At 37.3% G+C, this 23,857-nt stretch overlaps 1 long non-coding RNA gene across 2 annotated transcripts in view; it reads left to right on the top strand.

Moving 5' to 3' along the window:
• Positions 1-251: 251 nt before the first annotated feature.
• The window catches only part of LOC140700064 (uncharacterized), an 89,038-nt gene continuing 65,432 nt past the window's right edge, over positions 252-23,857 (top strand). Inside the window, exons 1-3 of one of the 2 annotated variants that reach the window (XR_012078274.1) lie at positions 252-385; positions 3,963-4,107; positions 11,184-11,335. This is a non-coding gene — a long non-coding RNA (uncharacterized lncRNA). Of the gene's footprint in view, positions 386-3,962; positions 4,108-11,183; positions 11,336-23,857 lie in introns of those variants that run through there. The other variant, XR_012078275.1, reaches the window with a different exon arrangement.

Raw genomic sequence — 23,857 nt, 5'->3', positions numbered from 1 at the left:
CTGGGAAACGCCCCTTCATCTCCTCCCACCATATGCAAATAGGAGCTGCCCTTTCCCTACAGATCCCACTCTCGTGCCTCCTCTGATTGGCCCCGGTGGCCCTGCTTAGAGCTGATTGGAACAGGTTTGAGCCCAGCAACACAGGCCGAGCCAATCAGAGTCCGCCCCTCTGATCTTTCAACTGGGACCATAGTCTCAGTCTCCCTCTGGTGGTGAAACGAGGAGATGTTTGGCGTAAGTGCAGCTGGTGTTTCTACGTTAGGTCTGGGAATTTAAAGTTGATCCGTAGTCAGAAACCGCGGAATTGCGAGAGAGAAACCACAAGGAGCAAAGGAGAGATAGTAAGAATGGCAGAGTTTGAGCTCTAGTATCAAGCTGTTCTCAGGTACCGTTTCCATTCTTGCCTTCACATCCCCTTGCCAACTAGTGGGATTTAGTCACTTCCCACCAAAATAGTTCTGACCAAAGTGGTGTGTTTATAAAAATCCTGACACAGTAAGTTCATGCTTATACTGAGAGAAAGGGGAGAATACATTCTGTCTTCTGTCGCTGCATATGCTTCCTTATCTCTAAACTTAGACTCTGCAGCCCTGGAAGAGATGGTAGTTGTAAGGACTGACGGAGCAGAAAAACAAATTTTTGGAAGCTCACCAATAGCACTCTTGTTCTTTTATATTCTCTCCCGACTGTCAAGACTTTTATATTGCAAGGAGGCTTTCCTGACCATTAGGCAGTGAGAAATAAGTTTTTATAGTATCACATATTTCTGCAGAGATAGCTGGTAATAAAGCTTTTATTCTGAAGAATTTGGGGGCACATAAATTAAGGTTTTTTGCCACCCTGGACATGAGGAAGTGAGCTGAGTTTAATTTAATTCATCATTAAATTATTCTGTAATAATAATTAAATAATTACTATAATATTACTATTAATTATTGATTTTTATAATGGGTAAATTATTAGATACTTCTTTACCTTACAAACAATACATCTGCAAAGATTTGGTTTCAGGATATAAAACACTGCCCTGACAATTTACCAAATCTCCTCTTGTGGGGAAACCAGAGATCATAGTGAGTCCACAATATTTCAATTCACACACAACTTAATAAAAAACATACTTGTTACATGAAGCTAGGCTGCCAAGTACAGGTGTATAGTTTGTGCACTGCCCAATGACACCTGACTTGGAGCACAAATGCGAGCCAAAATCCAGCCCACACTTTTTACCCTGAGCCGTGTGCCCATGAGGCTGCCAGCACTTACTCAATAGCACCAAATAGGCCAGCAGTGGCCCTACCAAAAGCAAAGCAGCCTGCCTGGGACATTGAACTCCTTTGAAAGAAAGAGGCATTCTTCTGAAACACAGAATAGATAATGACAGAAGTAACATTTTTCCCTGTAAAATTTAAGCACATAAATGCCCAATAATTGCTTGTTAAACTAAATGAACACCTTATCCAATAAGAAAGGTAATGATTTCCTTGATAATATGTCAAAAGGAAAGTGACAGCAAATGCCTTAAATTACACGTTCTTCTTTCTTTTCTAGCTTATTTCTTCCTTATAGTTGTTTGTTGGTCCACTCTGCTCAACAGCATGAGGATTGATGACAACCTTATTGTATCCCTTCTCTTGTCAAGTAGGGTCACCAGGAGACTGAACACTTATTTTAACTTTAAAAACATTTCTTATTGATTATCCATGCTTCCCTCCTCCGTCTCTATTCTCATAGCTGCCCTGATCCTCCTGGAACACGGGAACACATGACTGATGGGGAAGTAGCCCCAGTGAGTTGCATAATCACACCCCCATCACACTGGGGTTTCAGTTTATCAGCATTGACAATAAATTCCTCTCTGTGGCTCACCATAGTTTGCTTTTTTATACCACAGAAGGGGCTTGAACATGCTTACGGTGCTTTCTATAAATAACAGCCACACATTCCAGCTTTCAAAGGAGCACATTTTGCTAAACATAGACTGTAGACACAAGCAATCCCTGTTTTTCTTGCTGTATATCATGGGTGCTTATTCAGGTTCAGTTTTCCTTATAACATCTCAACTTGGCCTTGGTTATTTTGGGTCCTTCCCCAGAGGTCACCACATGACTTCTAGTGTCTCATACTTAATACCCAGGCCAGTATTATCTGCAGTCCTGGGATCCTGGAGCCTCACAGCTGCAATCACCATTAACTGGAAAGGCCACAGTCTGTTAAATAGTCTCACGGATATTCCAGTTCAACAACCAGAAGTTTGGGAGTCTCTTGGTAATTACAAGAGCCATAAGCCATTTGAAAGCTGAGGTCTGGATATTGCTGACCTAGAACTTCCCTGGCCGAGGCAGGAAGACAGACGGCCTGGCACAAACAGCTAGAATTATCCCAAGGGCTCTGTGGACTATGTGACTAACACAAAAGGCTGATAGTGCAATTTACTCAGCTCTCCCAGCCAGTGCCAGCCTATAGGATAACACTTTGTTTTTTTCAAATCAATTCAGTGCCAAACTGTATGTGACTGTTGGCCACACTCTTTTTGAAGATGAAGATGGGGCTTCTCATTGATGACTCCGGAGCTAAATGGTTCATTTATGGGCAGATGACCACAGGGCTTTATCTTATGGCTTATAGCCTGTAGCCAAGCCCAAGCAGACCATTGGGTGACTCTCTCCACCCCCTCAACAGAAATTATGGGCCATAATGAAAGCCAATCACGAAATTCTTTTGCCTTCTCTTACCTTACATTGAGAGAGAAATTCCCTTCTTCACTACTTTTTGTGGAAATAAAGGCAAGCAAGCCTGATTTCTAAACAAAGGGGTATCTTTTTGAGTCTTTTAAAATTCTTATTTTCTTATTGAAATGTAGTTGATTTATGTTAGTTTCAGGTGTACAGCAAAGTGATTCAGTTATACATATACATACATACATATATTTTCAGATTCTTTTCAATTATAGGTTATTATAAGAAATTGAATACAGTTCCCTGTGCTACATAGTGGTCCTTGTTGTTTATCTATTTTATATATAGTAATATGTGTCTGTTAATCTCAAACTCCTAATCTATCCCTCCCCTACTTTCTCCCCAGTGTAACCACAGTTTTAAACAAAGGGATTTTAAGGAGAGGCTTTGCTGAAGGCACAAGTTCTCCTATTGCAGAAGTGCAGCCTGGCTTGGGGAGGTGGTACACAGACCTTACTTAAGAACAACAGGCAATATCTGAATCAGGAAAAATCTTTACCTGTCAGTATCATAGGGTTTTAGGTTCCTTATAGGGGATTTTCCTGAGGGCATCTCATCATGATTCCTACAAACTTGTTCTGAAAACTATAATGCGTGGATACAGGTATGTATGTAGCACTGAGGAAGTGCTGGTTCTCTTCTTAATAGTTCAGGATCCATGCACAATCCCAAGCAGGGTAACTCAGAGGAGTTTCGTGGGGGTCCTATTTATAAAAGCATAGACTGGGTACAGGGAGAACCACTGGGGGTGGGAAGTACCCTGGAGCTAGCAACAGCAGGGCCCATTATCAACCTTGGACCTGAGAGGCAGAGGAAGGGATGGTTAAAGGACATGGACTGAGAGCTACAGCCTTCGGGAGGCAAGCAGCAGCTGCCGGTGGAGCCCAGCACTCTCTCCCACCTTCTGATCGGCAGCACCTCCTCCTGTTTACCTCCCGCTGGCCACTTTCTAACAGTAAGGAAGCCCACTGATGCCATTTATAAAGATCTATAAAGCAAGTATATTGGACTCCTAGGGCTGTTGTAACAAAGTACCCCAAACCTAAGAAGGAAAGGTGGTTTAGAACAACAGAAGTTTATCGTTGCACAGTTCTGGAGGCTAGCATCTAAAACCAAGGTATCAGCAAGGCCATGCTCCCTCTAGAAATTTTAGAGAAATCCTTCCTTGCTTCCTTCTGGATGCTGATGATTTTCCAGCAATCTTTGGCATTTCTTGGCTTGTAGAGGCATCTCTCCAATCCTCCGTCTTCAAGTGCCGTTGGTTCCATGGTGATTCCTGTATCTCTGTCTTCATGCATCCTGCGGATAAGGACACCAGGCGTGTTTTTTAGAGGCCCACCCTACTCCAGTACAACCTCATCATAACCAGGTACATCTGTAACAATGCTATTTCCAGATAAGGTCACATTCTGAGGTACTCAGGATTAGGACTTCAACGTATCTTTTTTGGTGAGGACACAATTCAACCTCTGACAGTCATCCTTCCAGGTGGGGAAGAGTGCAGAGCCGACGTAGAGGAACAAGCAGAGGAGCAGCAGCGTACTCTGCTTTCACCATGTCCTCCACCTTTCTTCTTAAGCTTCTAGGTCGTTACTTCCCCACTTCAATTCACTTTTCATTAAAGTGTAAGATATATACAGAACAGCACACAAGTAACAAGGGCATAGCTTGAGGAATTTCTGCAAATTCAATGCACATTTTAAGCAGCATTTGGGTCAAGAAACAATATTAGTTTCCACAGAAATCAGCTTCCACAGAAGCCCCCTTCATCCTCTCCTGCTCTCTTCCAGTCACTGCTTTCCATTAAGGATAACCATTAGTCTGACACCATAGATTCAGGTGGCCTGTTTTTGAACTTCACATAAGTGGAATCACACAGTACGTACTCCTTTTGTGTCTGGCTCTTTTCATACGACGTTGCGTTTCTGAACATCACCGGTGTTGTTGTGTGTAGTTGTAATTAATTCATTCTCATTCCAGTAGGTGATCATACCACACTTTATTTACCCATTCTACTGCTGATGGGCACATGGATAGATTCCAACCAGGGGATCTGATGAATAATGTTGCTATGAACATCCTTGAAGCTATCTCTTGGTGAAAGCCTTTGGTGATAAACGTTTATGCTTGTAACTTTTTGACGCACATCCCCTGGAAAGTCTTGCTCACTCCCTAGTCACAATTATTGTTCCTTGTTGGTGTTCTCAAAGTGAGCCCTTACCACAATATATAGAGGTGCCTGTCTCCCCCTCTACTCAATAACCCTTCTGTAAGTCTGTGAGTTTTGAGGAGGTAAAGATGGTGCCTAACCAGTCTTGTGAGTGAGTGAGTGAAAAAAAAAATGAATGAATAAGGAGGGAACAGGCACCATGAATCAGGATTACAGGATGGGGTAGGGCACGTGGACAGAGTCAGCTCATCTTCAGGAGTCTGACATATTGGCATCATCTTACGTTGTCACCTTCTGGCTTCTACCTCTTTTTCCTTAAGGTCTTGTCACCACTCCCTCCCCACTGCTTCACTCTGGACTTAGGTGTCTCTGAGGAGGTGGTTTCTCCTCTTTAGCAGTGTCTTCACTACACATATTCTTCTGGCCACGGACTTCAGGCATATTGGGCATCCTTCTAATGCTCTCATCTCTATTTTAAGTCTTCTTTTTCTAGTTCTTTCCCTTTGATATTTAGATATAATTTTTCTTTACCATGAAATAATGTTTCTATACTCTATTACTATTTGAAATTTCTATATTTCGATTACTACATGAAATAGTTTTATTTTCTGAATCAATGATTTACATATTTTGTTTCCATCCCATCTTTTCTCTAAATCTGCAGAAATTCTCCATGAATGTCAAGGTCTCTACATTTTCCTGAGACTTTAGGCTGTCAACACTGGAGTGCCTCTTAGTTACTGCCTCTCTGTCCTGTTCTCATCTTTCTTTCCTTCTTACGCAACCAGCTGCCGACTCGTTCAGTACTTTCCCATTAATACCTTTCTTACCAATGCCACAGTCACCACATTAACTAATGTCCTACTCACCTTACACATGTTAGCTGGTCTCCTTAGCTACAGTCTCCCCCATTTCAGTTTATTCTTTACCTACAGAATTATTTTTATCACCTGCTCATGAAATGAAGGAGGCTTCCAATCATCAATCAGAACACTCCTCCTTACTTAGCCTCATATCGGCCCCCACCCGTGTAGAACCAGCTTCTCATCTCTTTCCAGTTGCCATCATCATGCTTTTGATGACTCCTCATTTGACAAGAGCTCTAGACTTTTATGACATAAAATGGACTGGATCCTGAACTGGCCTTCCAATGACAAAACAGAGACAATCTCAAAACACGAGGCAGGAGGGATACTTTGATAACGTTTGCTATTTTGATAGCATTATTATCCTTAATTTATAAAACTTCTCAAACTTAGAATTCAGCTGGTCAAACCTGTTGTTTTGCAACCTTACAAAATATGTTCTAACACTACAACCTCGGCTTTACACATAAACATATTCCCATAATTAGATGACAAATTGAGTTTTAATCATATCAGTCATTTATAAATTATATGGGCTACAGGCTGATTAATGGCCCTAATTAGTAAGTGAAGAAATATGTAGGAAATTAAGTCATTTAACAGTGTCTAAGCAGGTAATCATTTGGTAGAAAAGTCTTAGCTAGCCTAACAACTATATAAAATAACACATCACATGTTTTTGCAAAATTATTTCATTATTAAAAATCAAGGTTAGAACTCAGAGTGTTCTCTTTTGTCATGAATACGTTTCAAGTTTTACAGCAGAAACAAGAGACTGCTTTTATTATACTATTTATGGTAGCCAATTATCTCTTTATAAAAGGAGGTTTCATATAACCTATTTTAGGAAAAACAGTTAAGAGGCTATTTTGGTGTTCAGTGTCCAGAGATTTTGCTACTTCATTTCATATCATAGTTATATATTGTAGTCAGAGTGGGTGTTTTGTGCATGGTTTTATTCAGAGGAAGTTACTGAAATTCAGAGAGGATATTAATCCCTGCCAGTCACCAATATGAATATAGCTCAAGATTGGTCAATGATTCCTTGTACTATTTCTAGGGATAGATTAGAATAGAGCCTGGTGGGAGCAGGGCTGGCTGGGGGCAACTTGGAGACAGTAACTTTACTTCATGAACACTGGGAAAAAATTTAGTATGTGCACATTTGCTATTACTCAATTTTGTAGCCAAACATTGCTTCTTGGATTTCTTGTCTTGTCAATGAAGCCAAAGATGTTCTAGTCTTCATAGATGCTGTCAGTTTGATTCCTGACTTTATCTAAAATTCATTCTAATAATCTCTATCCTAATGTTGGCCTCAGCTGAACTAATTCTTCTTTTTTTTGTATATATATTTTTTATTGAAGTGTAGTCAGTTTACAATGTTGGGTCAATTCCTGGTGTACAGCACAATGCTTCAATCATACATAAACATACATATATTTGTTTTCATATTCTTTTTCACCATAAGTTACTACAAGATATTGAATATAGTCCCCCATGCTATACAGTATAAACTTGTTATATATATTTGTTAGTATCTGCAAACTTCAAACTCCCAATTTATCCCTCCTCCCCCACCCCAGTAACCATAAGTTTATTTTCTATGTCTGTAAGTCTGTGTCTGTTTTGTAAAGAAGTTCATTTGTCTTTTTTTTTTTCAGATTCTACATATAAGTGATATTATATTGTATTTTTCTTTCTCTTTCTGGCTTATTTCACTTAGAATGACAATCTCCAGGTCCATCCATGTTGCTGTAAATGGCATTTTTAAAATATTTTTTAATGGCTGAATAGTATTCCATTGTATAAATATGCCAAAGTTCCTTTATCCAGTCATCTGTCAAGGGACATTTAGGTTGTTTCTGTTGTCTTGGCTACTGTAAATAGTGCTGCTATGAACACTGGGGTGTATGTATCTTTTTGAATTAAGATTCCCTCTGGATATATGACTAGGAGTGGGATTGCTGGATCATATGGTAAGTCTATTTTTAGTTTTTTGAGGAATTTCCATACTGTTTTCCATAATGGCTGCATCAAACTACATTCCTACTAACAGTGCAGGAGGGTTCCCTTTTCTCCACGCCCTCTCCAGCATTTATCATTTGTGAACTTTTGAATGATGGCCATTCTGACTGGTGTGAGGTGATACTTCATTGTAGTTTTGATTTGCATTTCTCTAATAATTAGCCATATTGAATATTTTTTCATGTGCCTATTGGCCATTTGTATGTCTTCATTGGAGAATTGCTTGTTTAGGTCTTTTGCCTATTTTTGGATTGGGTTATTTGTGTTTTTGTTTGAATCAGTTCTTCTTGAATGTCTTATCTTGAGTCAGAGAGGTTACATTAGAGTTGAAGTGTAGTAGCCATGAACACATGAGTCCATGCTAAGCTGGTTTAGGGAAAACGAGGTTGGCTTTCTGAGTATTAAGATGATTGTTCACAGAATCTTGTCTCAACTGAAATTTCTCCATGTGAATGTGTTACAAGTTGAAATTTTAGCTGAAGAATTGAAATATTCTCCTACACTACCATACAAAATTCTCCCTCCTTATTAAAAAATGCACTGTAATGTAACTGGCTTATTGCCTTATTAACAGAGATGTTATCTAAAAAAATTTATAAGTGATGTATTGTCATGCAAACAATAATTATTATTACAACTCTTACCAAGTCAGGACCTCATGGCCAAGATCGTGAAACAAAAGTTCGTATAAGGTATCATGCATAAATAAACACACAAAAGGCCCAGCAGTGTTTAGCAATGTTTCCCCAATTAAGAACACAATGTAATGTCTATAAACAGAGTCCTGGGCCTTCTAGGTTATTTATAAAGTCTGTTTCAGATTGTGATAAAGATACTTCTCAATTTCTGGAGCCTAAATCTCTCAGGACTTGTCCTTTTATTAATCATTTACAGTGTATATGGTGTGTTCTAATGGGTATGCATTCTATCTGACATACTGCTGTAGCCAAAATACTCTAAAAATGTCAATGTATATTTATATTCTCTAGAAGTTGTTCAATGTAAGCATGGACCTAGTTTAGAACCTCCAATTTTTGTAGATCAACTCACCAAAAATCAATACTTTGCAAGACAAGATTCAATTAATTGAATGACCAATTTGCCAAAATCTACTAATTTAGCAAAAATGGTTTTAATATTTGAAAAGGAATATTCAGTTTTAGTTACTGATGATAAAAACATACAAAATTAATGCTGATAATGTCATTTAAAGAATTGGCCAAAAAAAGAAAAATCTAAAAATGCATAGAGTTTGAAGAAACAGAAACTATTACCCCCAAAAAGTAGTCAAAATAATTCCAGTACCTATAAAATGCTAAAAAATTTTGTTTTGAACAAGGGGCAAGTGGAATATGTAGACTTTGTGGCAATTTATTGAAGGGCTTGATATAAAAACCTTACAAAGCATTTGAAGACCCAGAAGGATGTCCAGTGGGAGTACTACAGTGGTCCATGTGATTAGTGTGGATAGAGAAATAAATGAACTAGAATGTGATGGGAAAAACCACATCACCTCTAATGTTGACTACTAGTCATTAAGGAAGTGTTGAAGGTTGATATGCTACCTGAGAAATGGGCAAAATATTTTTAAAACATTACATGATTAGGAAACTGTAAAATGACGTTAAATGAGATTCCTAGTTACTTTATTGATTTTCCCCAAACGTTGAAGTGTTTTGGTCTGTTGTAAACTATATAGTTTTGCTGTTTCCCCTGCGCATTGCACTGAAATGAGTGTAACCCAGTCTCAAGGACACTTCATTCTTTGGCATCCTGTGTTGTCAGCTGCTGTACTCAGCAATCAATGGAATTGAATATTTGTGTTCCAATGTGGATAGTTCTCTCACAGTGGTAACTGTCCCAGAACCCCAATTGCCTACTTCTGGCTTCTTGGGGCTGATAGTTAATTCCTGTAGCCTTGGATGGCTTGGTGACACCAGCTACTAGAACCACCAGTGCTGCTTTTCTTAGTTATTATCAGCAGTATTTATAATTGCTATATAATGTTGTTGGTAGCAGTCGCATTTATAATAGCAGCAGCAACACAGTAACTGCCACATCATTCCAGGGTTTAACCTGAGAATCAAAGTCAGATGGTCAAATTTTGGGTAGGGTAAAAAACTCAAGATTTATGAGTTTCCACTTCCCCTCAAATGCACCAGTGTTTTCACGCCACATTCTGAGTGTTTGGTGCCTTAGTTGGAGATAAGATGACAAGACAGAAGTGCCAGCAGTTATACACAACACATGAATACAGAATTATACAGAACACGTTAATTTGTTTAATGCCTTCAGGGATTTAGACATATCTAATCAAGCATCTGATCAAAAAAGATGGGAAGTTAGCACTGTCAATCATGTCAAATGGAACACCCAATTTTTATTGAAATAATAGTATTTCATATAAAAATAATTAGGTTACATTGATCATATTTCTTTTAAAATATTTTAATGTTTTTAGGATTCTTATTCCAATGTCTCAGGTAGCATTAGTTAATATTTAAAATGTAACTCAAGTTGAATATCATCAGTTACCAAAATTGACAATTTCTTTAATAGTGCCAAGGTTATTAAAACCATAATAGTAAAAATGTCCTGACTTCCAAAAGCACACATAGAAGCCACCAAATGGGTCTGTCTTCTTATTTTCTGTATTTACAGATGATAAGATAAGCGAAGTTAAGGTTGCTCCTACCTGGTGCAGGGTCTGGCATATGGCACTATCCAATAAACGTTTATTGAATTAAATATTGAAATAAATGCTGCTTGGGTCCTGTTGCTAGGTCTTGCAAATGAGTCTCCATTCTCCCTTATAGAGAGACTGCCCTTGTCATCCTCAGAACTACTAATCTGGTTTCCTCTGCCCATCATCCATCAGACATGTCTGGACTCAAACCACAGAAAGTGTTCAGTGTTTTTCCTAAGCAGCTGCTCAGACCCTGTGCAAGTCAGCGGTTCAGAAAGATGGATATTGCCTACTTCCTCTGTTTCAGCCCAGCCAGAAAAACTTGTTACAGATGGAGTGATGCTAACATTCAGGCCTTCTGTAAGGGATAAGAAAAGTGTAATTCTTGCTAAGGATTGTGATTCAGGAAATCAATAGAAATGTGGTTCCAGTCGAGGCAGATGTGAGCTACTGGGCTGTCTTCACAGAGACAGGGTTGGAAACTAGTGGGCACCGAACTGGCTGGTGAGGCCGCCACGGGCACGGCATGGTTAGGCTGGGTGTGGTGGCAGGAGGGACACATTTCCTCACCTGTCGTTCACACACAGAGAACAAGGCCACCTCTGCACAGCCGCTTCTTTTCAACGTGAGAATTTTGAAACCATCTGACAAGCCAATCAGGGAAATTAGTTGATAGTCTTTGCTTCCTTCCCTAGGGTTGAGAGTTTATTAAAGGCCACAGAAAAGGGGCAGAGATCAGGAGAATGAATTTGAGGGAACGTCTTCAGATTGAGAGAGAGCCAAATGGTCCGGACGTTGGGAATTCCAGCAAGTTGGGAAAAGGAAGTGATGCTTTTTCATTTACTGGTGTAACATAAACCTCAATAAACAGTCACATCTCAAAGCAGAATGTACCTTATACTCCCTCCCCACTTCCACTCTGGATAAATATGAGGTGGGGGGGAGAAAGCCAGGGAGTAACCTTTAAATTCTCAGGATACAGGGTACGAATCGTAATCTACTCTATATTTTTATTTTGCTAGAATAAAGGAAATAAAAACTTTTTTACAGTTTAAAAAGTTTAAAAATGGACAAAGTGATTGAACACTAGGGTGGCTTATTGAAGAAAGAGGCAAATTCAGTTATCTTAGGTCAAAGGACCCATCAGGCAGGGCAGATCATAGGCGACATACCCAGATCTGTGAGAATCTCTACCCTTGCAGAAGAATTGTAAGGAGCACTGACCATATGAGCATCAGTCTTTCCAATGAGCTTTGCTGTCTTATTAGGGGAATGAGAATGAAGACATAAAATGTCCAGGACTCTGAGAAATGTGTACCTGACTGTTATGGCTCACATATGACTCCGTTTCACTCTGATGGATCCTGTGGTCCTTGCTAAGGACCCTTTGCTGATCCAGAAGCAAATGCCTCACACCACCCCTTCCTTTCTCAAGATTCATAATTAGACTTGCATCCAGCCTGGCCTCTGAAAGAGACCTGCTGAGCGACATGGGATGTGCAGAGAGCACAGCTGAGAAGCAGATCGAGCAGGTGGCTCGGGTCATCGAGCTCAGCCTTGCCAAGGGATGCACAGGACCAGAGAGACTATCATTTACTGGAATGAATCTTTCTGGGCTGCATGGACTTGATTTTTCAGTGTTTATGAAAGTACCTCACAGGGAGAGGGAAAGCAATTAACTACAAGAGTAATCTTAAATAGCAGCATTTAAAAACTCAGGATAACAAAAACAGGGCAAAGTGGATGTCATCGATGAATCCCTAAGGAAAAAGCAGAAATGAACACACTCTTTTTTTTTTTTTAACATTTTTTATTGATTTATAATCATTTTACAATGTTGTGTCAAATTCCAGTGTAGAGCACAGTTTTTCAGTTATACATGAACATATATATATTCATTGTCACATTTTTTCTCTGTGAGTTACCATAAGATCTTGTGTATATTTCCCTGTGCTATACAGTACACTCTTTTAAAGTGATTAGAAAGTATTTATGAGATGCCTTCTATTTGCTCAACACTTGGGGATTAAGAAACTCATTTAAAACATGATTCCATGCCTCAAGGAGATCGTAGGACTTGTATTTAAGACTTATTTATTAAAGCATTTTAAGATCATAGGATTTATATTTAAGACTAATTTATGAAAGCTCTTTAAGTATATAAGACAGGTATGTTTACAAGTGAGTGGGTTACATGCAGTGGTATATGGGTAAACCAGCTCTCCTGCAAAACAGATAACTCTGATTTGTAATGTTTGTCAATTCCTGTGGCACACATCCTCCCACCATAACCATCACTGAATGCAGAGTTGGAAAGAGATGTGCACGATTGTCTCTCACAAGTCAATCCAAGACAGCACCTCACACATTGGTCATGTGTCTTCATGTACAACATCTTACATGATGTTATTTTATATATTTTTTACTTTTAGCACTAACTTTAAAATTTTTTTTTAGTTGAAGTATAGTTGATGTGCAATATTTTGTGTTACAGGTGTACACTGTAGTAATTCACAATTTTAAAAATTATACTTCACTTATATTTATTATAAAATATTGGTTATATTCTCCGTGTTGTACAGTGCATCCTTGTAGCTTATTTTCTGCACAATAGTTGCACTTCTTAACCCCTCTGCTCCTCTGTTGTCCTGCCCCCTGTCTTCTCCCCACTAGTAACCACTAGTTTGTTCTTTGTATCTGTGCCTTCTGTTTTGTTGTATTCACAAGTTTATTGTAGTTTTTAGATTCCCCATATAAGTGATATCATATAGTATTTGTCTTTCTTTGTCTGACTTATTTCACTGAGCATAATATTCTCCAGGTCCATCCATGTTGCTGCAAATGGCAAAATTTCATTCTTTTTATGGCTGAGTAGTATTCCATTCCATATATATATAAATACCACATCTTCTTTATTCTTCATCTGTTGATGGACACTTAGGTTAAATGGTGTTATTTAGATTGTCGGTGTCCTAGATGTCTGGAACAGGAGGGTCAGCCAGTCAGACTCCTATTGGGAAGGGCTTAATGGTAGAAAGGAGGATTTAAACAGGAGAAGGTCTTTGTATGTTGAACTCTTAAAAGATAAGGCTGTTTGTTTTATTCTCCCCACCTCTCCACACCTTGACACAGCCTCTGGATCTAGTAGATACTCAATAAAGAAATGTTTTCTGAATAACAAAAACAAATGGTTAGACTGAAAGCAATGGGAAGGTTTTTTGAAGCAAAAAATTTTTTCTTAAAAAACAAAAATAAAGTCAGAGAGACCACAGCAAGTATGACCAAACATTAATACGTATTAAAGTTCTTGGTAGATGACTATATCTGGTTATTACATATTTTATTTTCTGCTTTCTTCTATATATTCTGACATTCTGAAATATGTCATAATAAAAGTTACTTAAATCTTTTTTTAAAAGCTGATTCAAAAAGGGAATTATGTGAACAAAGTCACCGAAATGAGCACAATCTGGTGGGTGCTGAGTAGACACTTTGAACTGATCAGAGTGTGGGAGGGGACAGCAAAAATCAAGACTGAGTGTAAGAATGTGGATGAATGGGAGTCTCACCCCAGTTAACTGCTGCCTTCCATACTGCTGCTTTTGGGCTACTGAAGAACTCAACCTATTCTTTATCCTTAGAATCGTCATTCATTTGTTAGATTTTGAACTTCCATATTTGTGGGGGGAAATTATTAACATTAATCAAAATTGTAATTAGATGGGGAGGGAAATAGTTCATCATATTTCATAGGGAAATGGACAGCTTAAATAAAAACATTTGCTAGTGTGAAATGAAATCAGTGGTATCAAGTGGTGTTTATTAATGCAGCTGCCTCCATATTGAATACAATCCAAGTTGTCCAAGCCCCCTTTCCTGCCCTAAATGCACATACATTCTGAAGCAGCCTAAAATAGCGTCCAGTTGGGCAAATGTATAGAATGGAATGGCATAGAGTCCCCCGAATTAGAGTTTAGTGTTCTATTCATTGCCTAAAACAAAGAATAAATCATACATAAATTTACACTCTGTTGGAAGTCTTTTGTGGATAAAATGAAAGAGGCCTTGCTGTAATAATCACAGCAAGCTGGCATTCAAGGCACTGGGAAAAATATAGAAGAGGGCATTCTCCACTTCACTTTGTATATTTCACATCTCTTTGTTAGCATCTTGTAGTATTAAATAGCAGCTTAGAAAATAACCTAGAGCACAAAAGATCTCAGAAAACATTCACTGTATTTTCAGTGCACTCTAAGTAATGCATTTAGCACCCTACAGATATGCCATCAAATTACAGTAATAGGAAAACAACAACAAATGCTTGCCTAAACACAGGATTTCTAAAATTGAGGATGGGGCTTAATTTGTGCTTTCAGGCCCTTATTATCTAAAGCTTGCTTAGATTAGCTACATTAGAATCTGTATTCAAATACAGGCTACCGCGGTAGCTGTCTATAAGCAAATGGGGTCCCAAATTAATCATCAGAAAAAAATCTCCAAAAAGGGGGAATGATAAAAAGTTTACCGAACATACTCAGTATGCATCTGGGACACATTTTAGTGACAAACAGTCATTTGGAACACACTATGCCGTTCTCATGTGTTTTCCTCATAAAGTCCTTGTCCAAGCTGAACCCTATTAAAATGCTCACCAGTCTCCTTTGTACCTTCATACATGGTCATTTCCCCCTTTTTAGACTCTCTGGGTTTGCCTTTATGAAATTTTTAGACTATCTCATGGGCTAGAACTTTTACCAGTTATTATGGAATTTCCAGATGATTTTTCTCCTACCAAAAACTAAATAATGAAAATTTTAAAAGGAGAATCTTCTCTTATTCTTCTCTACGATACTTACCAAACTCGTACATTTTCCAGCCACTGTTTATTTTCCTTTTTCCTCATATTTACAACCTTCAGAGATACATATGAATGAATCCCTAATACATTTTTCTCAGTTAATGTGTTTAATTCTTTTCATTTTATAACCCTATTTAAACCTAGCATCCTTTAAGTGATTCTTGTGTTTCTCTCTGAACTTTGTATTTCTCTTCAACTTTCTGGCACTTGTATCTAATACTATAAAAGAAAAATAATAGAACTTATCTTTAAAAACAGTTTTGGACTGAATACTTAAAGGTAGCTTCTGGAAATACAGATTTAAGTGCAGTATTTTAGATGTGGTCAGATAGGTCATATGACATGATGAGAGAGCTTTCCTGATTGTCTTGAAACAGATGTTCTGACACTCAGCACAGTAAGGCAGCAAAGCTTTCCCAATTATCTCTCCTTCTTGTGTCCCAGGTTCTCTTTGACCTGTTCTGTGGCTACACATCCTTATGTTAAATCATCGTTCTGAAAACATATATCTGCATTTTCAATGCTTTTGTTTTGCTCTTGCTTTTCTCCTAGTTATACACACTTTCTTCAGCTCTCTTTGTTAGGTCCCCAAAACCTTTTTCTCAAAACAACTCTGTATTTGTTAAGATAAGATTTAGCCAGATTTTACTAATTGTGGCATTGCTAAGCTTCAGATTTTGGTGCATTCTCTGACGTCTGGATAGGAGATAACCTAGATATTTCATATACATTTAAATGGAAATAATGTGCCTAAATTAAGATGTGGTATTTGAAATTTCATATTAGGAGATGTTTTCCATTTCTTTGTGTCTTTGCTTCTTGGTAGTCCCATCTTTCAAGCAAAGGGGTGGTATCTGGGTTTTGAGATTTTCACATGTGAAATAGTCAAGCAGTCTCTTTTCAAAAAGCCAGAAGACCTTTCAATTAGGGCTCTTGAGAAATCTGACATCTTTAAAATATGTTTTCTTTAAATGATAGTGCAGTAAGTGTAACATATTTTTACATAGGTTAGATAGAGATTGTTGATAATCTATCTAAGTAAGTATTATGCCAAATTGAAAATTCTAGTTTAAGAGGGATTTTGTGATGGTATATTTTTGATGTTAAGGAATGAAAAGTCATTTAAAAATTGCCATATAAAATGGCGTGTTAATGATAGAACCTGTTCTTATACTGAAATAGTATGACTTATATATTACAAAAATTACAGAGAAAAACACTTGGGAAAGTCATCTAAGAAACTTCCATTAAAGTTCCTTCTGGTCTCTTTCAAACTCATGTCTTCAATAACCTTCACAAGTATTTACCCGTAATTCCCTAATTTGTCTTTCTATCCCAGACTTGTCCCCTAGGCTCCAGGCTATATATGTGCTTGACAGTATCACTTGGATGTCTCAGATACACCTCATATTCTACATGTTCAAAGCTGAACATGAGGTCATCCTCCCCAGACCTGGTCCTCCTCCAGTGTTCTCTGTCTCAGTGGATGGCACCACTCAGTTGTATCATCATGTAGTAGTAGATGTCACATGATATCTACTCTGTTATGCTAGATTGAACCCAGGAGTTAGCCTTGATTTCGTCTCCCCCACCCCATATCTATCTGCTGCATCACTCAGTCCTGTTGAATTGTAGCTTCTAAATATTGAATCTATCTACTTCTCGTCATGGTCACTGCCATCCACTTAAGCCAAAGCCATCATCATTTCCTCTTTATTGATAGGGTGACTCACCATCCCAGTTTGCTTAGGACTAGGAAGGGTTCCACAATGTGGGATTTTCCGTTTTAAAAAGGATCAGTTCTAGTCAAAGCGAGGTGAGTTGGTCATCCTAATTACTAAGCCCCTTGCTTGCAGTTTTGCCTCCCTCCTATCCCTACCCACAATGAAGCCAGGGTGACTTATTTCAAATGAAAATTAATCATAGAGACAGAAAGTAGAATGATGGTTGCCAGGCACTAGGGGTACAAGAGAATGCGAAGTTGTTTAATGGGAATAAAGTTTTGGTTTTCCAAGATGAAAGGAGTTCTGGAGATTGGTTGCACAACAATGTGCATGTGCTTTACTGACCTGTACATGTAAAACTAGTTAAGATAGTAAATTTCATGTTATGTATATTTTAACCACAATTAAAAATAAAATATCTTTTAAAAATTTTAAGTGAAAATTAAAAATGTGAGATATTACTTCATACCTGTTAGAATGTTTAAAATTAATGATTGACCATACCACGTGTTGGTGAGGACATGAAGGAACTAGAATTCTCATACACTGTATATGGGAATGTAAAATGTACTTTTAAGTAAAACACTTTTTTTTTAAACCACTTTGGAGAACTGGTGAGCAGTTTCTTACAAAGTAAACATATACTTACCACTCACACTTAACATTTATCCAAGGAAATGTATGTCCACAAAAAGACTTTTATATTCATAGATGCTTGACTCATGATAGTCCCAAAGTGGAAACAACACAAATGTCCATCAACAACAGGTTAATGGATAAACAAATTGAGATAAAGAACGGAATACTACTCAGCAAAAAAAAAGCATTACTGATACCTACAACAACATGGATGAACCTCAAAAGCATGCCAGTGAAAAAAGCCAGACACAAAAGAGTACATACTATAAAATTCCATTTACATAAAATTGTAGACTAGGCAAAAATAATATATATCATGACAGAGCAGATCACTGGCTGCCTGCGGCTAGGGACGTATCACTGAGACTAGAAAGGGGCATGAGACAACATTTTGGGGCAAAAAAAATATTTATATCTTGATTCTCATGGTGGTTATAAGCATATATACATTTGTCAAAGCTCATCAAGCTGCATACTCAAAGTGGATATGTTTTATTGTATATAAATTTTATTTTTGGATTTTAAAAAATAAAAGTAAATTAAAAAAAAAAACTCTGCTAATCTGATCATGTCACCCTCCTGTTTAAAATACTTCAAATGCTTCCTAATACTTTTAGAATAAACACCAAAATCTAAACATCTGGCCCTGCCTGCCTCTCTGATCCCATCTCATGCCACTGTCCTACGTAACTTCTGTGATTTAATCCCACAAGCTTTTTCTTTGTTTTCTTGGCTCCTCCATACCTCCTACCACAGGGCCCTTGTACATGCTCTCTTTCTGCCTCTTCTTTATACCTGGTTAACACCTACTCATCCTTCAGATAAAAACTCAAGTGCCACTTCCTCCAGGAAACCTTTCGTGCCTCCCATATTGCGTGAGGTCTGCCTATGAAACACTCTTATCACATCTTCTATGCAATAGAAGTGCCTTTATAGCACTTATTACAATTTTAAGTATTTATTTGTGTGAGATAGTTTGATTGTCTGTCTTTCCAGTAGACTTTAAACACCACAATGTTATGACTGTTATACTCACTATTATATCCTCAAACTTACACAGTGCTGGGCTTCAGAGTAGGACTCAATAAATATTTGCTAAATGAATGACTGATCAGTTACAAGTGATAACTATCACTTCTACATTACAATAAAATAGTATCTCAATCAATAGGTCTATGCAATTTTATTACTTAAATTAATTAGTAAAGAAAATTTCAGTTTCAAAGGCTTTTACACCTCACATTAATATTTTTTCACCAAAGCAAAGCAAGTCATTTAGCTACTTAGTTGCTCTATAGGTCCCCAGAAAATTGAAAATTTATAAAAACCAGCCATAGAATAGAATTCAAAAAATCTCTTATTGTTATATTATTAGTCATTTTTGGAACTTGGATTGTTAACCAAAACATCTTTTTCTACTAACATAATACACTAATATTATTGCCAATATAATTTAAGATGCAACTTCCTTGATAACAATTGAAACATGTTCTTACACATTTGGGAATAAAGCACACGTTTGAATAAAGAGGACATATCAAAGTCATTGTATAACCTCCTCAACAGAACTATTACGTTCTGTTAGGAAATCATCTGATAAAAGCTTTTAATGACACTAAACCTAGGTAATCTTTTAAACACATCAGACTTAGTAGTTATAAAATATTTCCTCACGAGCCTTATACATTTTACTGTGAACTATCCTCAGAAGTATGGAACATGTTTTGATTTTGCAAACTATCAGAATAATGAGAACTAAGATATTTTGAACTAATAACAGAAGGATCTTATCTGAAATCTGTTGGACATGTGAACAACCCTGCTACTTGTTCTACAAAACAGAATTAAAAATCACATCTGCCTTGTATGAAGGTGGTTGACCATATCTTTTGTCAAAACATTTGGTGTGGCAAAAATAAATGCATCCTGTGTTGGTGAAAGTGTATCCTGTTTTTGTTGAATTAATGTTGGTCTGTAAGTTACTCATGATGAGTAAGATTTACTTCTAGCAAAAATGTTGCCACTGCAGAAGAACCTTTTTCTCAGAGAACAGTAAAACAAAAATAACAAGAAGTAACCTATGTTTCCATTTTTCACCTTAACTGCCGGAAAACTAGAGCCAAATTCAAGACCCAAGTTTTTTCCCTTTTCAGGTGCTAGGGAGCATTTATTCTTATGGGTCATTTTTATTTTCTTATACTTTATGTTAAAAATCCTTTCTCCAATTCTCTGATAGACATGATAAACTATCGAAGATATAATCCATTACTGAATTAATAAAAATATTAAATAGCTAATTTATATGCTTTTGAATATTTGCAAGTCGTCGGTGAATTGATCTCTTAAGGTGACCTGGAGGATGGGGACTGCCTTCCTGATTGTTGTATTTGTACACACTACAAGGCCAACCAAGCACATTCCTTGACTGTAGTAGGGGCTCAATAAGTGTTGGTTCCAAAATGAATAAAATTATAGAAGAAACTTCTGAAGAACTTTTATAATCCTTCTCTCTTCTACCTGTAGCCCAAATAAGCCATCGTCCAAACTACACTCATGCTTTCTGATTTCGCTAATAAATCCAGGTGGACCTGAATTTTTTAAATGATAAGGTAATCAGCCTCCATGGAAAGAAAACAAAAATGACTTTCAGAACTTTCAAATTAACATCTTTACTGTGGTGGAGTTTGGAATCACGGTCCTAGATAGATCTGTTGTAGTGAATGGGAAGACATTATGTATTTTGAAGCTGAGACTACATTATCCTGCTTGCTGAACTTCAAAATCAAGCAGGCACGTTAGAGCAACAGCATCCTCCTGATTTGTATTCAGTGGACCATTTGGGATGCCCTTGATAAAAACTGTAGAGAATCATAAATCTCAGGATACAGAATGTTCATATACCTGGTGTCTCTTGAAATTCTGCAACTTGGGTCCATATTACAATGGATTCTCACTCCACTGGCAGGACTCGTAAGTGGCCAAATGTACTTGTTTTTACTGGCAATTGTCAATAATTGCCTATTTTTACTCATTTCTTGTAATACCTTGATTGGTTTTAGTGTAACTTTGGTTTATGGAATCATTACTGTGTATACTCAACTTACCAGTCTTCCGTAGATTCCCACTCTCCCATCCCTTCACCCCCATTCTCAGTTATGACCTAAGAACGAAGACCTTCCTTCCAAATATGCACACAGAATAAAGCCATATCCATCAGATCTGGACAATCTTAGACACAGAATTTACATATCTTTCACTCATGTGGATCAGTAGGCAGGCATAAATTACAGAAAGCAAGAACCTAGTCTGTTTTTCAAACATTTCCAGGGAGAGAGAAATTTTCAGATTCTAGAATTATTTGACAGGGAAGTCAAAATGACGACTCTCTCTCTGAGTGTTAAATATTCGTTGAAAAGCTTTTTAAAAACACAGTTCAGTATTTCTTTACTGACTCAAGTAGTGATTGGAGTCCTTGATTCCTTATAATGGCACTTCACATTTGTTATAACCCTAAAACACGTTTAGAGTGCTATGAGCAATTTTCTGGAAATATGAAAATGTGCTATTTCTAATACATTAAGCTACTATTGCTACCAACCATCAGCAGGATTTACTCAATCATTATTTATATATTCGTGCCCAAATGATGTTGATTTATCCACTTTCTTTTTTTCTTTTTATTGTGATAATGAGATTTATTCTTTTGGCAGATATTTAAGTATACAATACGGTATTGTTATCTATAAGCACAGTGTTGTGCATCAGATCTGTAGAACCTACACATCTTGCAAATCTGAAGCTTTATACCCTTGTATTAGAACCTCTCCATTTCCCCTCCTCTCACCCTGAGCCCCTGACAACCACCATTCTATTCTTTTATTTTTCTGTGTCTGTGATTCTGTTTCTGGTTTTTTTTTTTAATTTTTTAAAAATTGATGTATAGTTGGTTTACAATGTGTTAATTTCTAGTGTACAGCATGGTGATTCAGTTGTGTATATATATTCCTTTTCATATTCTTTTTCATTTTAGGCTATTACAAGGTATTGAATACAGTTCTCTGTGCCATACAGTGGGACCTTGTTGTTTATCTGTTTTATATATCGTAGTTAATATCTGCAAATCCCAAACTCCCAATTTATTCTATTCTTTACTTCTAGGAGTTTGACTATTTTAGGGACTTTCTCACCTCAATATCTGCACAGGTTAGGCAAGGATAGCACATAGAATTATTTTTAAAAGCAGCTATACTTGGTCTGGAATTTTAAACTGACGTGTGTTTTATACTGTCCTAGTTTTCCCACATGTTGAGATAGTACACCCGAGAGAAACTATATAGAAACCAGCCAAGTTTGATGACAGAGGAGTCCTCACGTATAGCAAGTCTAAAATTTCATTAAGCGGTGTTTGGGATGCTGTTAATGTCATTACTGTAATACAAACATCAAAGAAAATCAGATCACACACTCAGGGAAATCGTTCTCTGCTGGAAACCCTGTTAGCTGACTTCAATTATGCCGTGCTTTCCCTTGCTCAGAAGGCTGTGTCAGCCCCATTATCTCTCTAAATCGCCTGCTTAATCAAAGTGCATACATTTGAAACTCATCAAATTAAGTAAAATAAAATTCAAATCTTGTTCTTGTTTGGGTTCAGATTGTAGCAATATCAAAGTTACTCTGATTGCTGGAAGTGTGTCTATGGACAGTGGTTAAGAAGATAAATAATACTGAATCAGAATTAGAAACCGAGCCTTTCTGATGGGAAGCTGATAGGCTCTAAAGTAGATGTTTCTTTCAGGATTAACATCTATTTTTTAAAGTACAACCCAGGATTTGTTGAATTCTCTCCATCATATTCCTGAAAGGAAAACATAATCACAGAATATTTGTATCATTTTTTATTTTCAATTTTGTTATGTATGAGAAATGTTAACCATATTGAAAAGTACAGAATAGCGAAGACACACAAACCCATCACAATGGTAAAATAGTTTTTACCATTTGGGCATATTTGTTTCATAAATTTAAAGTATTTTGAAACAGGTTATGAACATAAGGGTGCATCACCCTTAAATACTTCAATATACATCCCTGAAAAAACAGGGTATTTTCCTAAAATCCACAGTTTCATTAAGACACCTTATGAAAGTAACCATTTTTCCTTAATTACATTTAATTTACAAATAATATTCAACTTCTCTCCGTTGTCCCAAAGAAGTTCTTCAGAGCTGGACAGGAAGTACACTTTCAAATATCACCAGTCCAACTTTTAATATAAATGTATTTATGCATATCTTCAAAAAATTTAAGGATACATTTATAACTTTCAATTATATTTAAAATGGGCCAAAGAAAGAAATTCACTACATTATATTTCAAGCATTCTTAGGTTAGATTTATCAAACATTTCTAAGCATTTAATTCAATATATTTTTACTCTTTTTGTTTTACTTTCTACAAAACTGCTATAAGAAGCTAAGGATGGGAGGGTGGGTATAGCTCAGTCATAGAGCATGTGTTTAGCATGCATGAGGTCCTGGGTTCAATCCCCAGCACCTCCATCAAAAATAAATAAACCTAATTACCTCCTCCAACAACAACAAAAAGCCAAGCAGATGATGAGCAGAAATGCTTTCTACTGCTAAATGAGTGGGAAAACTTGCTCACTATCTCAAAATTTATGAAACAAGTTTAGAAACAAATTTGAAAGTAAAACAGCTTGAATGTTGAAACATTATAATCAACCTTAATATAATATATGTCAGTCCAAAATGTTGATTATGGAAGTAACTTGAATAATTCAATAAGTCTTGTGTAGACCCCACTGATTTCACTAGCAGGGACAGAAATGACACACTCGGCTGACTTTGCTGCGTCCCCTGAGAAGTATTCAGGAAAGCCCCACCACTGGGCGGGGCCTCACACCCATGGGGCACGTATATATGCATTTGCCAGGCACAGCTGGGCAGGGAAGAATTGGATGTGTCACCCAACAGGTTCCTCCTAGTGGGCCCACAGCATGAAAACATAGATAGCTATCCAAGGGAGGCCTAGGAACTTGTGCTGCAGGTGAGAATGTTTCCTGTCCACAGCAACGAATTCCTTGTCATTGATCCATTAACTGTGTCAATAGTTTTGTTTCCTTCAAGTC

This window comes from Vicugna pacos, chromosome 2, assembly GCF_048564905.1.
Source record: "Vicugna pacos chromosome 2, VicPac4, whole genome shotgun sequence".
In the NCBI taxonomy this organism is placed as follows: domain Eukaryota; kingdom Metazoa; phylum Chordata; class Mammalia; order Artiodactyla; family Camelidae; genus Vicugna; species Vicugna pacos.
The sequence above is the reverse complement of the archived record's forward strand: the minus strand, read 5'-3'. Positions and strand labels throughout refer to the sequence as shown.